The sequence below is a fragment of the Notamacropus eugenii genome, chromosome 4 (genome assembly GCF_028372415.1).
Source record: "Notamacropus eugenii isolate mMacEug1 chromosome 4, mMacEug1.pri_v2, whole genome shotgun sequence".
NCBI classification, from domain to species: domain Eukaryota; kingdom Metazoa; phylum Chordata; class Mammalia; order Diprotodontia; family Macropodidae; genus Notamacropus; species Notamacropus eugenii.
The window spans coordinates 461,498,687-461,514,813 of NC_092875.1; the positions used below are offsets into that span (position 1 = coordinate 461,498,687).

Sequence of the window (16,127 nt, forward strand, 5' to 3'; positions counted from 1 at the left end):
AACCTCATATCAGAGTACTTATACATTTTTCAGAGCCAGAGGGCATCACAACCCTTGAGAACCAGTGCCTCATTAACAAAAGGTGTGGGGCTTCCTACAAATCTTCCCAGGCTCATTAATGAGTGGGAAAGATCTTTATTCACATTATTCAATCAGAAGCACTTGATTATACTAAAACAAAAACAGCAAAAGATCCTATTTTGTTTGTCATTACAGGGAATGACTCATATTCTTATAGATTTGACAACATTCTTTATATATTTGAGATATGAGACCTTTACCAGAAAAACTGTCTATAAAATTTCCCCTCAATTTTCTGCTTTCCTTCTTATCTTGGCTACATTTGTTTTATTTGTATGGAGATTTTCTAATTTAGTGTCATCAAATTATCTATTTTACACCCCACACTGCATTCTATTTCTTGTTCATAGATTGTTCACCTATCAATGAGCCAGATAAGTAATGTGTTCCATGGGATCTTTCTGAGCTGACCTTTTCTCAAAGTCTCCTTTCAACCTGGGTATTCTGCTTGGCAGATAGCCAGTGCCTCTCTTAGATATATCCTACCTTGCCACTGGATAATTTCTTCCTTTTATGCAAATTCTTAGCGCTAGTCTCTCATTAAGTGGCTTTGATTAATTCAGAGAGTTGAACAGACCACTTTCACACTCAATTCTCATTGTTTGGTTCAATCAAAAATCTTCTTACCCAACAAGGGTAGTAACTTTTAAGAGCTGAGAAAATCCATAGCATCTCACCCTTATACTGACAATGTTGTGAGTTAGAGTCAATGGTATTACCCTTATATAATCACCCTTCAAGAAACTCAGACACCCATAGGTTAAATGACTCAAAGAAGATTGCACAACTAGTTAATGCTGGAGCTAGAACCAGCACCTAGGACTGCTGACTGCCAGTTCAATGTTCTTTTTTTCTCCCACTAAGCTACCATTAAAGAAATCTATCATTAAAGGTATCTGGAGGTATTTTAATGCTCAGTAATTCCTCCATTAAAAGAAAAGGAACTAAAAGGAATGAGTAACACAAAAGAAGGTCAAACCTTACTTCTGAACAAAAAATAGTTATTAGTGCTCAAAGAAAAGAAATTGAGGTTACAGTAGGTATAGTTTAAACTTAGAAATGCTAAAGCAGTAATTGCAAGTATTGTACAACTAATGTTTACCCATCATTTCTATATACTCTGATGGCAATGGCTATTGAACGTCCAATAATTCATTGCAAAGCTATTAAGCTTGGAGCTGAAAAGGGATGATTACAGTATATGCTATCATAATGACAAAGCCAGGCTGCCAAAACCACCAGCACATACACAACAATTAAGGAAAAGCATTTAATAGGTTGCAAGAATATATCAAAAACACTATAAAATTAATCTGACAAAATCTGGCCACTACTTTTACCTCATTCAGAACAAATACTGGATCTTTTTCTATAAGGAGTTGATGCCTCTGGAAAAGCCCATCACTTGGATAAAATCATTTTAATCACAATTGCTGATATTATTCACCAAGAGAAAAATCAACATATTCAAAATCATGTTTCCTAGTTGACTGTTTATTAGACTAGATACTCTAAAAATATCTGCTAACTAAATACAAGTTCTCTTACCTTTTCTAGCCTCCCATTCTTTCTGTCTTCTCTCCCTCCTTTCCAATTTACTCCTTATGTTCTTCAGCTTCCCTACCTATGTTCTTTCCTTGCAGGGAATGAACCCAACCCATCTTTATGTCTGACTTATACTGACTAAAACTGTGAGAAGTTGGAATACTATTTATTTGGGATTGATAAGGGAACTGTGTCCTAAGCCATCTTTCCTTAAAAGGTATTCTAGTCTAAGCATTAAATTGGCTAAGCCAGAAATCTGGTCTCTGGGTGACAGGTAGGGTGATCTTGCTTAAATCTGGAGGACCCAAAGACCACAGGTTGCTAAGAAGCATGAAGTGGAAAGTAATATATAGAGATGGGCAGAGCTAGTTAGGAAAGGAAGTTGCCTAAATCAATCAAAATATCCCTAAATATGAACAGTGGACACAATTCTGGGCATCAGTGTAGCATGTATACATGATGTCCATGACTTTGTGAAAATCATTGTTTGATCTGTTTGTGAAGGAGCAAATATTAAACTCAATATATCTTACAGATTTTAAAAATCATTTTCCAAGAAAGAGCAAAAAACTATTGGTATGGCAATAGAGAAGAAATACAATATATCTTAGACATAGCCCTGTCACCCCACTCAGGCCAACAAAACTTGGGCTTAGATCTTCCTCATGTTTTCATGCCCGTTCCTGCAACAGCCTCCTTATTAGACCTCTGACATCCAGTCTCTTCAATCTGTCTTCCGTATAGCTGCCGAAACAATCTTTACAAAACATAGGTCTGACATAATGCCCAAGTCCAACCACATCACTATCCTGCTCAAAAAGCTTCAGGGGATCCCTATTACCTCTAGAGTTAAGTACAGATCCTAAACTTAACATTTAAAGGTCTGAACAATATTGAAGTCTGACAGTCTTTACAATGTATTTTACCTCCCTTCAAACGATCAAATGAGATATATTTGCAAGGCATTTAGCATAGTGTACATAGTAGGCACTACATCTAAATGTTTATTCCCTCCTTCCCTTCCTCTTCGCATCCCCCCCCCCCCACTTCATATACTCTATGCTCTGGACAAACTGTCCTCCCTGAAATCACCCATCTTGTGCCTTTGTATAGGCTGGACTTTATGCCTAGAAGGACATCTCTCTTTAATTCTGCCTTTTAGAATCAATCTCTAGCACCTTTCAAAGTTCATCCCATTTACCTCCTCCTATGAGGAAATTTACCTGATGCTCCTGGTTGTCTGTACTCTCTTTCCTCAAATCACCATGTATATGCTTAGCAGCTCATGTGTGTTCTTCCTTCTCACCCAGCAGAATGTAAACTCTTTCTGAGGACAAAGATTGCTTTTGTCTCATCTGCACAAAGCACAGTATTTTATACCTGATAGATGCTTAATGCATTCTTGCTGAATTGGATATCAATTAAAGATATAATATCCATCATGATGTTCAAAAAAGTTCAAGAGACATAATTTCTGGGTAATTAATCTTTTCATTAATAATGCTAGTATGTAAGAGGTCAGTGGCACTCTTGAATGTCAAAGACAATCATGACTGTGAGCTCAGTTTATATGCCCTTGGAAAAGTGGGTATTCCAGAGGGTAGCAATCAATTCTGATTGGTTAACAATTAATGAGAGAATGAATATTACAATGAGGGGCTGGACCTATTCTAATGAACTTGATTATATAATCTACTTCTAAATTGCCCAGCCCTGGGGAATTTAATCAAAGAATTTATCCCCACCCAAACCTGTGTAGAGTACAATGGTCTTCCCTGTCTTAGAATAGATTCCTTGTAAGGTTAAGTAGGGTCTGACCATAAATGAGGAGAAAGTCATTTCAACCTTCAGAGACTTAACTTTGAAATAAGAACTTTAGAAAAAGGGGGTAACTCTGGATCTCTCCAAATCATTAGTTATTAATAATCATTCCTTTCACCATGAATTACATGGAAGTTTGAATTCAAAAAGACTGCTAAAAATGATAGCTAGCATGTATATATATATGTATATATATATACATATACATATACATACCCACAACTATACATACCTATATACATGCATATGCATATATACCCTTGAGATTTTCAAAGCACTTTATGTATTTTATTTGGTCCTCACAACAACCATGTAAGTAGGTGCTCAATTATCCCTATTGTGGAAACTGAGACTAGTAGAAGTGAATGAAGTAATATGTCCAGGATCATACTGCTAAGTATCTGAGTCAGGATTGGAACTCAGGTTTTCCTGACTCCAAGTCTAGTACTCTATTTACTGTGCCACCTACTTGTCATAGGATTTTCCTCAAATTTTTAGAAATGACATTATGGATAGATGTTTCTGCTAATATAGCATATTGGGGCACTCCCATGTTGTAGAGTGGCCTTCCAAGAGAACAGCTACCTAACGTTCAAAATGCTCTTTGGCTTCATAGCTCATGACCCCCCTCAATGTGTTTATCTTTAGTGGTCAGTCAAGGCACACAATTAGTTAAAAAGCAAAGGAATTTAGTGGTAAGAAAAATAATAACAAAGCATTTCCCCTATAAATCTAGGGCATACTTTACTATAAATATACACAATATGCATGCGAAGAATGGACAAGGGGAGGAAGGAACAAACATGGACGGACACATATGGTCAAGCACATACAGGAAACGTATTCAAGCAACTCACAAGTCTGCTGAAGGACTACTGTCTTCCAGTGATGTCAGACTGCACATTAGCTTATGGTAAACATTCCATATAACTCTTCATTGAGGAAAATTAATATTCTGTATCATTTAATAACCAATATTACTATGTAATCCATCCTATTCCCCATTTTGTCAAACCCCATTTCTAAAGTTATCCCTTCCATATGACCAACTTTCCCCATCTTAGGTCCAATATATCGCAGGTTGACATAAGAAATTAAAAGGGAAATTTGGGGGAGTTTTGTGGAAGCCACAGACTACACTGGAAAGCCAGCAGCTGACAGAGAGCCTATGACTAAATAACCCAAATTTTACAATAAGGTATTGTAAACACCCCATAAAAGAAAAAGAAAAAAAATCAGACTTCTTCTTTGGTATAAAGGGAAGGTCAAAATTTTTTACAAAAATTTTCCAGATCATAGGGGCACCATGTCCCTAGGCCCCAGATGTGAAAGGGATAACTGTTAAGGTATATTAGAATAACATGATCACTCTTCACACAAGGGCATTTGCCAGCTAACCAATTTTAAATGGTCCCCTAAACAAAGAACCAACTTAGGCTGGACCCTGACTCTGGGGATGGCTCTTGGGTCCTTCTTTCTCCTTGTCAAAGTTAGGGGTGACTTGGGCTCCAAGGGGCAGGCTAATAGAGAGGAGGTCTTGACTGGGGTGGTTTTGATTTTCTGGCTAAGATTAATAGAGGTAGGAGGCCCAAAAAAGAATTAGCATTCCTTAATTGTCAGAGAGGAAGGTGAATAAATCCTACCTGAAGGCCAACCCACTTTCCCAAGTGACAGACTAATCCTATCACCTGGAGATGACTCCCTCCACAAGGAAATAGTGGGGAAGAGCTGAGGTAAGATTTAACCTAGCTCCTCATTAAAATATCGATTTTGGGATCGTCTTACCTTTGCCAGTAGAGGTCCAAATGATATACTGTCAAGCCAATCAGAAGGAGGCACACCTAACTTTTAAAAGACCCTGTTGGCCTTCACTCAAGGTCTTTGGTCACTGAGAAAGGCCATTATCCCAATTTATTGGTTACTGCTATCCTAACCAATGCTCAGGCCCCTGGCTTTGCCAAGTGATCAGCGATCAATTTTATTACCTTTGTAATCTCCCCTGGAGAAAATTGTACCTCAGTTTACTTCAGTGTCATTTTATTTGCCACACCATTTTAATCTCTGAATCCTAGACAATAAGCCAGGAAGTAGCTTTTCACCTATTATCTACATAACATCTCTGAAGTTTAGAGTTCTCCAGTTTTTTCATCACAAATTTTTTCTGTTCTCCTATATAGATGAATTCTTGAAAAAAAGGCAAGAGATAATGCCAACTCCGAGAAGCAAGGTCACTGTCTCCTCTGCCTGCTCAGTAGAATTCCTGGCTTTTTTAATGCAGAGATAGCCAAAAAAGGCTGGAACACTCATTAAACATGTCCCATCTGATGTCCCTTTGTGGTTTGGAGGTGTCCCTGGGTTTTTAAAGACCGTAGTTACCAGTGGACTCCCAACATCTGATAGGTTATTTCTCCAAGAAGAGATCTGGAAGGATCTAGACAAGACAAGCACTGAACAGCATCTCCCCAAATAGTGAAATTGAGGAAATGACTAATCTTAGTGAGGAAATGACTAATTAACATTGTGAGACTCAGTTAAAGCTAGCGAATACATGTATACACAGAGCTAGAACTTAAATTCTGACTGACTGATAAAAGAATGAGAAGTCTTTTATGCATTTTAGAACAATGTCAATTCAGGATGTCCATGTCACCCAAATTTATGATCACCATATGTATTTAACCATAGCATGAGAAAGGAATTTTCCCAATTGAATAGTTTGCAAACACAACAAGATAAGAGAGTTGACAAATTTTGTCAATTGAAAATACAACCCAGAATATCTGTTTCCTCTACCATCAACATGATATAACATAGTATATATTCACAAAAATTAAGATAAGAAAAGTGTCATTATTCAAGATACTGTCTTGAGTTCAGATGCCTTAATGACCATAAATGGAGGAATGCTTTTAGCTTCATATGGCCTTGTAGTTGTTGACACAGGAAGAAGCATTCTTTGGGTTTATTCAGAGAACAAAGAGGGAATGTCTGTTAGGCCAAGGTGCTTCTTCTGGTTGATTAGTTCAGGCTGTGGCCCTTACTGGGTTTCAAATGATCTTAAGTGATTAACAACACACACACACATTCACATACATACATACATACATACACACACATCTATGTACATACACACATACAACGTGGCACCTTCCCCCAGGGCCTCCATCTTGGGAAGAGGCCCAGGCTGACCAGCCTTCATTACCCTTTCAGCTGTGTGCTCTGGACTTTCCATATTGCAACCCCATGACCTCATGTAAGTACCTTCTTCTCATCTTTCCTGTCAGCTCCCTTTTTTATGTTCTTTCCTGATTAGGATGTGAATACCTTCAAGACAAGGACTTCTTTTGTGTCTGTATCCCCAGCACTTAGCATGGTAATGGGTAGTTAATAAAGACTTAGTAAATGCTTATTGCCTTGCCATGCCTGACCCCTCTCCCCCCCAAACCTTTCTTTGGGCTGGACCCCAACATATGCTCATATTGGCTACTTTGGAGTGAGGGTGAAGTGTTCCCAGAAATGAGGGTGAAGACAGGGAGATACAGAAGAAGAAGAGGCGTGCTGGCCACAGCTTCTATACTTCTGCTGCTGCTGCTACACCCTCTCAGAGTCCTAGGGCTAACTCTGGTGTTACAGGCAAATATGCCTTTTTAAAAAAATTTTCAGTTAAAAATTCTCTTTCTCCCTTTACCCTCTATCTCACCTATTGAGAAGGCAAAAATATAATACCTATTATATATATAAAATCATGTGAAGCATATTTCCACATTAGCCATGTTGCCAAAAAAGGAAGAAAAATTAAGAGAAAAGAATGCTTCCCACCTGCACTCAGAATCCATCAGTTCAATAGCTAGAGGGGAACAGCATTTTTCATCATGAGTCTTTGGAGTTATCATGGATCACTGCATTGATCAGTTACTAAATCTTTCACAGTTGATTATTGTTGTAACGCTGCTGTCACTGTATACATTGTTCTCTTGGTTCTACTTCACTTTCCATCAGTTCCTATAAGCCTTCCAAGATTTTTCTGAAACTATTCCCTTCATCATTTCTTGCAGCAAAATAGTATTCTATTACAACCATATACTACAACTTGTTCAGCTGTTCCCCAATTGATGGGCATCTAGGGGTATATATTCCTACTACTCACCCCTGTAGCACCTAGGATCCCAGTCATGTACTTCCAATAAGCCGTAATGATACCATTAACCCTTAAATATAGAGCATTTACAAAATGAGGAGGCAAAAACAAGAACCATCATTTAATCCATAGAAGGCCAAATCAAGGCATAACAATTAATACATAATATATTCAGATAATAATACTAATACATGTATTCTGAATAATATTAATACACAATATATTCGCTCATTGATGCACGGTGTCCATGTAAGAGAGAAAAGGCACAAACTTATGGAAACTTAACAATGAGGTACACAAGCTGGGAAACCAAGTACCCAGGAAACTCCCAGTTCTCAACTTCAGGTTTTGATGTTCATGGTTTTTTAGGAGAACAGTTGCACAACATCTTTAATGCTGGGGAAATGTTCTTCTTCTGGTCTTCTCCACTCTCCAGTGACATAAAGCCTCTTCTTCTATACTTTTAGACCCTGGAAGCACTGTTAAAGTCTTAGTAAAATGGCAGCATGATACCCTTTCATTGACAAGCAGCTTTCTGGAATCTGCACATCTGCTCGCTGGACCCTTTCTAACCATATAAGCCAGTAGAAGGCAACCCAGTCAAGCTTCTTAGGATGTTCCCCTCTCTCAAGCTATAGTTAATACTTAAGACTAAAGTAGAGAAATCCAGACAGCTCTTCAGGTCACAAAAGATTCTGCTTTCTTCCCATCAACAACCAGCATCAGGAATCTTTTCTAATCAAATAAGCTTCCAGGTGATCCATAGCACCTGTCTTCATTTAGCTTTCACGCAGTAGATGACACTAAAGAACAAGGCAAAAAGATTCTCTGTTCATCCAATCAGCTCCCAGCAACAAAGATTTACATTAGTCAGCTCCCAGAAACAACAACCATCTTCCTTATGTCATCCTCAATCAGTTCAGTCATGGGGGTGAAATAAGAGGCATATAATTCAAACTCTTCTTTTTTAGTTTTCAGTTCAGTTATTCTTTCCTCCCTCTCCCTCAGGCCCTGCTTTGATTGTTCTAGCTTCTGTGCATTCTTTGGTCCATAACTTCTTTTGTTTTCTCAGTAGGCTCCTATTTATCAGTTTCCTTATGTTCACCCTGCACTTTTTCCTCCTTCAAAGTAGAGCCTTCTGGTCTGAAGTAACTCACCTCTACCATATGATGGAGACAGCTAGTGGTACAGTAAATAGAGTGCTGGTCCTGAAGTCAAGAAGACTCACTTTCCTAAATTCAAATATGGCTTCAGACACTTACTACCTGTGTAACCCTGGGCAAGTCATTTACCCCTATTTGCCTCAGTTCCTCATCTGTAAAAAGATACATGCCAGTATCTTTGCCAAGAAAACCCCAAATGGGATCATGAAGAGCTGGACGTGACTGAAATGACTGAACAACAACAACCACCTTATGATGAGAAATGTTAAATCTACAATTTTATCAAGTATAGCACAAGTAGTTGTTACACAATAGTCTCACAGTCCCTAAATCAGTTCTTTGATACAGAGTGTGCAAGCAATAAGTTCCAAAGTCCTGAAAATACTCATATTCAATTTAGCTGCTAGAAAACAATGCACTGCAACCATTGTTACCTCAGTCAAGGCTCTTATCTCTCAAATGCTTTCAAATATAGCCTCTCATAACATTATTTGAAGGGTCTTTTTCTCTCAGGTCCTTAGAACAGTTCAAGCTTTTTTTCTTAAAGGAATGTCTTTTTTCAGTCTCTTTAAGTAAATAAAATGTCCACAGAAGGAAGGTGCAGTACTTTATAGTAGTAACCCTATAGTAGTAGCACATTACAATAAAGGTCAAAATTAATACCAAAGTAGAAGACACCATAAAAATGAGAAGGTACTAAAGGTAATTATAATTTCTCTAACATGACGCATTTAATGAAAAATGGGAAATGGATGAAGTAAAACCTTTGAAATGGCTCTATCATCATTCCATATAGAAGCAATTACCAGTGTAACCCCTGTCCTAAGACCCATTGGTACAGGACTCTCCTTAATCGTAGAAATGAATGTCCTGCCCTGCATGAGAGGCAGGGAGGAGTTGGTTCAAGGTGAGAAATGAGAGTTTGAGTTCTTAGCCAGTCCTCCTTTGGGACTCTTCAGGGCCAGTCTCTTTTGGAACTGAACAAGCTACAAGTCTTCTTTCAGTATTGAGTTGCTTTGGGTGGTCCTATCTTTCATTTCAAGAGAGAAGATGGAAGAGATCAACCCCTCTTCAGATTACTAAAGAAAAAGATTCTAAAAAGACTTGAGAAGAGCTGACAGTTTCTGTCACGTCCTTGTATCCATCTTGCTACTCTAGAGATTCCAAGGAGTTTTCCCCTTGGGTGGAATCTAGGACTCTTTTTCGGTTGAGTTAAGTGAATTTGCTCCCAGTAGGAAAGCTCCTTCATTCAGAATAGTCTGATATGTATTCTCCTAGGTATACCTTCCCTTATTTCTGTTTTGCTGCAATTTGGATAAATGGGTTTTGCTATTTGCTTTGTGTCTTCATTTTAGAACTGACATTAAGTAAAAAAGTGGTCAAGCTTTAAATATGGAGCTTGGGGTCCCTCTCCCCTGCAAAAAACAACAGAGAAATCCAAAATTAGATGAAACCTGATCATATCTCCCAGATGAACAACATTTAAGGTAGCAGATACGATTCCATTCTACTACCCTCCCTTCCTCTGAGGAGAGCAGAGTGGTCATCTCCAGTTCCAATCTTTTGCTTCTACTCCCTTGGAGAAAGGCAGGAGGATCAGAGGCTAGAGAGGTCTATTCTGCCTCCCTTTGAGCCCCACAAAGACAGTGTCCTCACCACATGCTCTCCGTCTACCTATGGGGCTCACCACTCCATTCACTGCACCAGTATAAAAGAAATTCTCATTTTACCTTCCATTTTACTCTCTGACTGACTGTAGTTCCATAAGAGTTGACTTGCCCCTAACCAAGGACCCTCAATGCACCTACCCATGCTTTATAAGTACACATAACCAATGGACATCCTGAAACAATTCCACCAAAGGCCTAACCCTAACCTTAACCCTTATTTACGGTAATAACCTACCTGACCTCATTCATCAGTAATTAATATACTTACACCCACTCCATCCCAGTGTTTCAGAACTCCCTGCTGCCATTGTTCAAAACCTATTCTTCATCTGCAACTAACTTCTCCCTGAGTCTAATCCCTCTTAACCCTACTTTCTCCCCTCCCCAACATTCTACTTTAAAGTTGTTTTGCTCTCCTGAATGCCTGCTTCATAGGTAAAAAAAAATTAGATTTTATCTTGCTCTTTCCATCTTTTTGCATTCACTGAAACCTTGCTCCTGCCTGATAACAGTTTCCTGGCTATCTTTTCCAGCATTGGTTGCACTTATAACCACACCCCCAACTCACTGGTCAAGGAAGAGGAGCTGGAATACTCCTTGCTCCACCATTGCCACTTCCAGGATTTCCCTCAACCATCATCACTCAGTAACCTCTCCTTCTCTGAAGTTCATTCAATCCATATTTTATCACCCAATCAAGATTCTACTGACTGGTATCTACAACTTCTAGAATACTCTCCTTCCTTTCTCAATAAGTTCCATGCCTGGATCACAGTATTTCTCTCCTCTTCAACTTCTGCCCTCATACTAGGAGACTTAACATACTCCCTTAGGCACTCTTAACCTCCCAATTCTTCCATTTATTTATTTCCCATGACTTATACCTCTAAAACACTCTCACTTCACACAGGGATGATCATAACTTTGATCTTACCATCACCTGCCGCTGTTCCGTATCCATGTTCATTGGCTCTGAAACTCCCTTATCTGATCATAATATGTCATTTCACCTCTCCTGCCTTACAACCTCAAATCCATTCTTCATCCTCACCATGTCCTCCAATCCCTGTACCTCTCAATTCTTTCCCAGGCTATCACCCCTACTCTGGCTATGCTCTTATAGTCACCCCTTGATAAAAACAGTTCAACTCTTCCTGACTTTCTTGCCTCAAATCCACTGCTTTCTTTGTCTTATCAAAGATCTTTCCCTCCCAAACCCCAAACCCCAAATTCCTACCATCTGCTTCCTTCCAATACTATTCCCATGCTTCTGAGCAAAATTGGAGGAAATCATGAAACTGCTGACTGGGTCCACCACAAATTTCTGTTCCATTGGGCTCTCACTGTGACAAGGCAATCCTTTTACAACTAACTAATCAATTCACTATCCCACTCACCACAGTGGCTTTTCTAAACCTTTTTAATCTTTCTTCAAATCTCTGATGACTCCCCTCCCCCATTTTCTTAGATGAAAACCTTGCTGCATATTTTGCTGAAAAATCTGAGATCATTTACTAAGAGCTCCCTCTTCTCTCCTTTTCTTCATCTTACATCACTCTGATCCCTTTAGCCTGTATCTCCTCCTTCACTACTGTCTCATATGGAAAGATGGCCCTCTACTTAACATGGCAAACTCTTACACATACACAAGCAATCCCATTCCATCCAATCTACCCCAACAGATTGCCTCTTCTATTAAACACACTCCCTCCCTCTCTACAGGCTATTCCCTACGTCTCATCCTTAAAAACCCCTCCCTTATTTCTCCCATCCCTACTAGCTATCATCCCATATCTCTCCTCCCTTTTGTGGTTAAACAACTTGAGAAAGCCATCTACAAAAGGCACTTCTATTTTCTTTTCTCCATCTTCCTAACTCTCTACTGTCTGCTTTCCACCTCATTATTGCACAGAAACTGCTCTCTCCAAAGTTACCAATGATCTTGCCCAATCCAGTTGTCTTTCCTCAATCTCATTCTTCTAGTTGTTGCGTCAGCTTTTGCCACTGCTGACATAATCTTCTCTTTAGGTTGTTGTAACACTCCTCTCTCCCGGGTCTCCTCCTCTATATCTGACTATTCGTAGACCATACATATATACAAACACTGTAGTGAGATAATGACCTGGGCACAGTGCTGAGGAGGAGCAAGAAAGCAGGTTGAACTGCATTTGAGAAACAGCCCTCCATATTTAATGATCCCAAGCTCTCTCTGACATAAAAATCCCATCTTTAACACCAATACCCTTCCAGTAATGCTATGGTTGCAAATCAGGGCAACCTAATTTCTAAGGAATCAGAATGATGGATAACTAAAAGGGCGATGGTGAGAGACAAGGTGGGTATATTACTAAGAATGATGAGCTCAAGAAGAAGATGGTGGTGGTCATTGTTGCTAATCCTTTGTTTTCAAAGAGGAACAGTGGCATCATGGGTAATATCTTGAGTTGATGTGAATTGTATTTAAGCAAGGCAGAGTTGTTCAAAATCTTGTCTTGCTCTCTCTTCCAGAGTCAACCAAGTCCAGTGGCAAGACAAAAGCCAAGATGACTAGCAGTGGCCCAGGATGCAGTGGATGATCTTGATATCTCTGATGTCTGACCAAACTCTAAGCACTCCATAGTGCCTACTTCAGCTGCTTTCGGGACTGTTGGAACAAATTGTTCTTACCCACCCATTCTGCAGAGGATAGTCATCACATGTTTGGGGTAGACATCTCCCTAATTCATCAGTTACCCTCAACCTAGTGTAGCCCATCTGCTGAGATTGTTTTACTGGAGTGTGGCCGCTGTACATGCTGCAGCTTCTTGGAGCCATAGGTAGTAGTTGGGTGACAGGTGGATGAGCAGCCCTGAAAAGGACTCAGTAAGCCCTCATACCAGAGGTCCTAGTCCTACTTGAACAGTCCATACAGAAGAATACTTGTACACTGTTAGTAGAGCTGAGAATTGTTCCAGTCATTCTGGAAAGCAATTTGGAGCTATGCTCAAAGAGTTACTGAAGTGTGTATACTCTTTGTGCCAACTATGCCATTACAAGATTTATACTCCAAGGAGAAGTTTAGTATCATAAGCTCATATTTTGAACAGGAAGGCACCTTAGAGACCATAGAGTTCAATCATCATCTTCTATCTTGCCCATAGGTATAGTGATCAGAACTGTGATATCATTAGCATAGCAAACTCCCTCTGCCAATGAAGATCAACCTAGAGTCTTAGGGTATTGTCTAGAGAGGTTAGAGTGACTTGCCCAAGATCAGACATATAATTTGTGTCAGAGGCAAGACTTGAACCCAGATTTTCTTGGTTTCAAAGTTAGCTCTTAATCCACTATTCCACATTGCCTTTCTATGCAAGAAGGAGCATTATTGATATCCAGAAGCTTAGAGTCATAAACTTGGGTTTAGAAGTAGAAGGGATCTTAGAGATCTTCTAATACAACCTTTCAATTTATAGATTAGGAAATATAAGTTCAGAGAGATATGATTTACACACAAGGAGCAAGCAAAGTAGGCTATTTCCATAACCTCAATTCTAATACTCTTTCCTGGCTCAGAGAAATAGACTAAAATTTATGACCAAAGACAAATATGATTGAAAACAAAGGAGGGTCCCTCCTGTATGAGACCTAAGGATATATTAAATGTCCTAGAGGAACAGACACCTCCTCCATGGAAAGAAGTGGACATGGGGACAGAGGTAAAATTCTCACGGAGTGTGGCTGATTTATGGATCAGCAACACTGGAGGGCAGTACCTCCATGGGGGAGACTATGGATCTATTGAAGCAATATGGAAACATATCCTGATTACGAATATGAGCAATGAAAAGAATTATGTGTGAATTACATGTCGGCAAAATGCAACAATAATGATCTATGTAGATTATAGTGTTTTTATTCAGTCTGCGCCATTTCCTAATTTAACTAGGGTTTTCAGTTACACCCAGCAAAAGAAGAAAGTTGGCCATGTAGACCTTCTTCCAGAAATTGTTATGTTATATGATATCATATTACATTATGTTATATTGTACTATATTATTTTCAATTACATCATTCATAACAAAAAAGTATTTTTAGGAAAATAATGTATAAACTCACCAGGTAAATGATCAAACATAAAACAGCACATAAGAAGCATATTTAAATGAATATGCAGAGATTTTTAAAAATCATCAAAATTAATTTTCCAAGTGTTCAAATAGAATGCAGTTGGGGGCAAATGGAGAAGTAGACAGCAGAAGAGCAGAAGAGCAGAAGAAGCCAGTATTTGCTTCACAAGATCTCTATTCCTAGAGTACAATAATGTTTAAGCTTCAAATTGTAAAACCAAAAGTTGCTCTGAGTCCGTTCAGAAGTTTATTACAATTTATGGCTTGAACGTAAGCTTCTAGGCCTTAGGAAAGGCTTTGGGAGCCCTGCTACCTTGGGCTCAGTTAAGGAGAAGGCTCAATGAATAAATACCAGGCTGAGAGGTGAGCTGACGACATCCTCTTAGATCCCCGCTCTAGGAAGACAAGCTAGGATTTCTCTTCAGCCTTTGCTTGTTTGATGCCCATCCCCCTCTGTACTCCACTCCAAATGCAAGGCTAGTATCCTTTGCTTTCTAGAAGAATTTGCTATAATATTTACAAAGAACATTTCTGACTGACATAGTTTAACGTTGAAAATGCTTTTCCACTCCCCCCATCCCCAATTCCTTCCCCCTTTCCCCTTCCTTGCCCACACATATAAGGTGTCAGGAATCTTTACCAGAAAAAAAAAAAAAGCCTGATGGAACATGAACAAAGATGTTAAAATCCCCTTATAAAGAAGTTAAAACTACTCCTACCACAGTACCCCCAAAATACACAGAACTGGTCAGTTAACAAAAACAGCTCCTCTTCCCTGTTTTATGTCTCCCATCTAAATGCCTCACCTCACCAAATTGTGTGGAAAGACTCCCCCAGGGAGATGTGGGTAATATGCTTTGCCAGGGTCTTACAACCACTGACCACAAGCGGTTGTATAAACTGAGACTTAGGTATACCTACAGAATTGCTCAGAAGGAGTTGTCATGGATACACTAAATTTTGTGCATAAAACAGGAAGGGAAATGGGGAGAGAGAGAGAAGGAAAAGGAAAGGGAGAGGAACTAATGCTTTCATTAATGCTCTGGATTCCTGACTATGGTAACATTTACCCCACCCCTACCCCCACACGGCCAGCCCACCTTAGACCCCTCTTAGAGGAGGAGAGGTGACCATCCCTCATTATGTGGAGCATCAGCTGGGACTTCTCTTTCTTTGCTTGCCATATGCAGTCCTTGCTCAGCCGTGTGACCCTGGGTAAGACTTGACTCTGTTTGCTTCAGTTTCCTCATCTCAAGAACGAGCTGGAGAAGGAAATGGCAAACCACTCCAGTATCTTTGGCAAGAACACTCCAAGTGGGGTCAAGAAGATTTGGGCACAACTAAAAAAACTGCTCTACTGCCTTTTTCCAGGATAGCAGCTCCATCTACACACAGTTTTTCTGGCCTTCCTTGGTATGCCTTTATCGTAAGCTCTCTGATGTTTTTCTTTCCCAAAGTGCCTGATGTGCTAATGGCCACTCTAAACTTTCTTTCTTTATTTTATACCTTCAGGCCCATAGAATGCTGGTAAAGTTTAACAACTGGTTCTCCAAAGACACTGAACACTTCTAAGTTTAATTTGCACTATGACTTCCTCCATCAC

At 39.4% G+C, this 16,127-nt stretch overlaps 1 protein-coding gene across 1 annotated transcript in view; it reads right to left on the minus strand.

The window, feature by feature from the left end:
- The window catches only part of ATG10 (autophagy related 10), a 366,598-nt gene extending 350,868 nt beyond the window's left edge, over positions 1 to 15,730 (minus strand). Inside the window, exon 1 of the mRNA XM_072606227.1 lies at positions 15,625 to 15,730. The gene's annotated coding sequence lies outside the window, so the exon portion shown is untranslated. The remainder of the gene's footprint in view (positions 1 to 15,624) is intronic.
- Between the last annotated feature and the right edge of the window lie 397 nt (positions 15,731 to 16,127).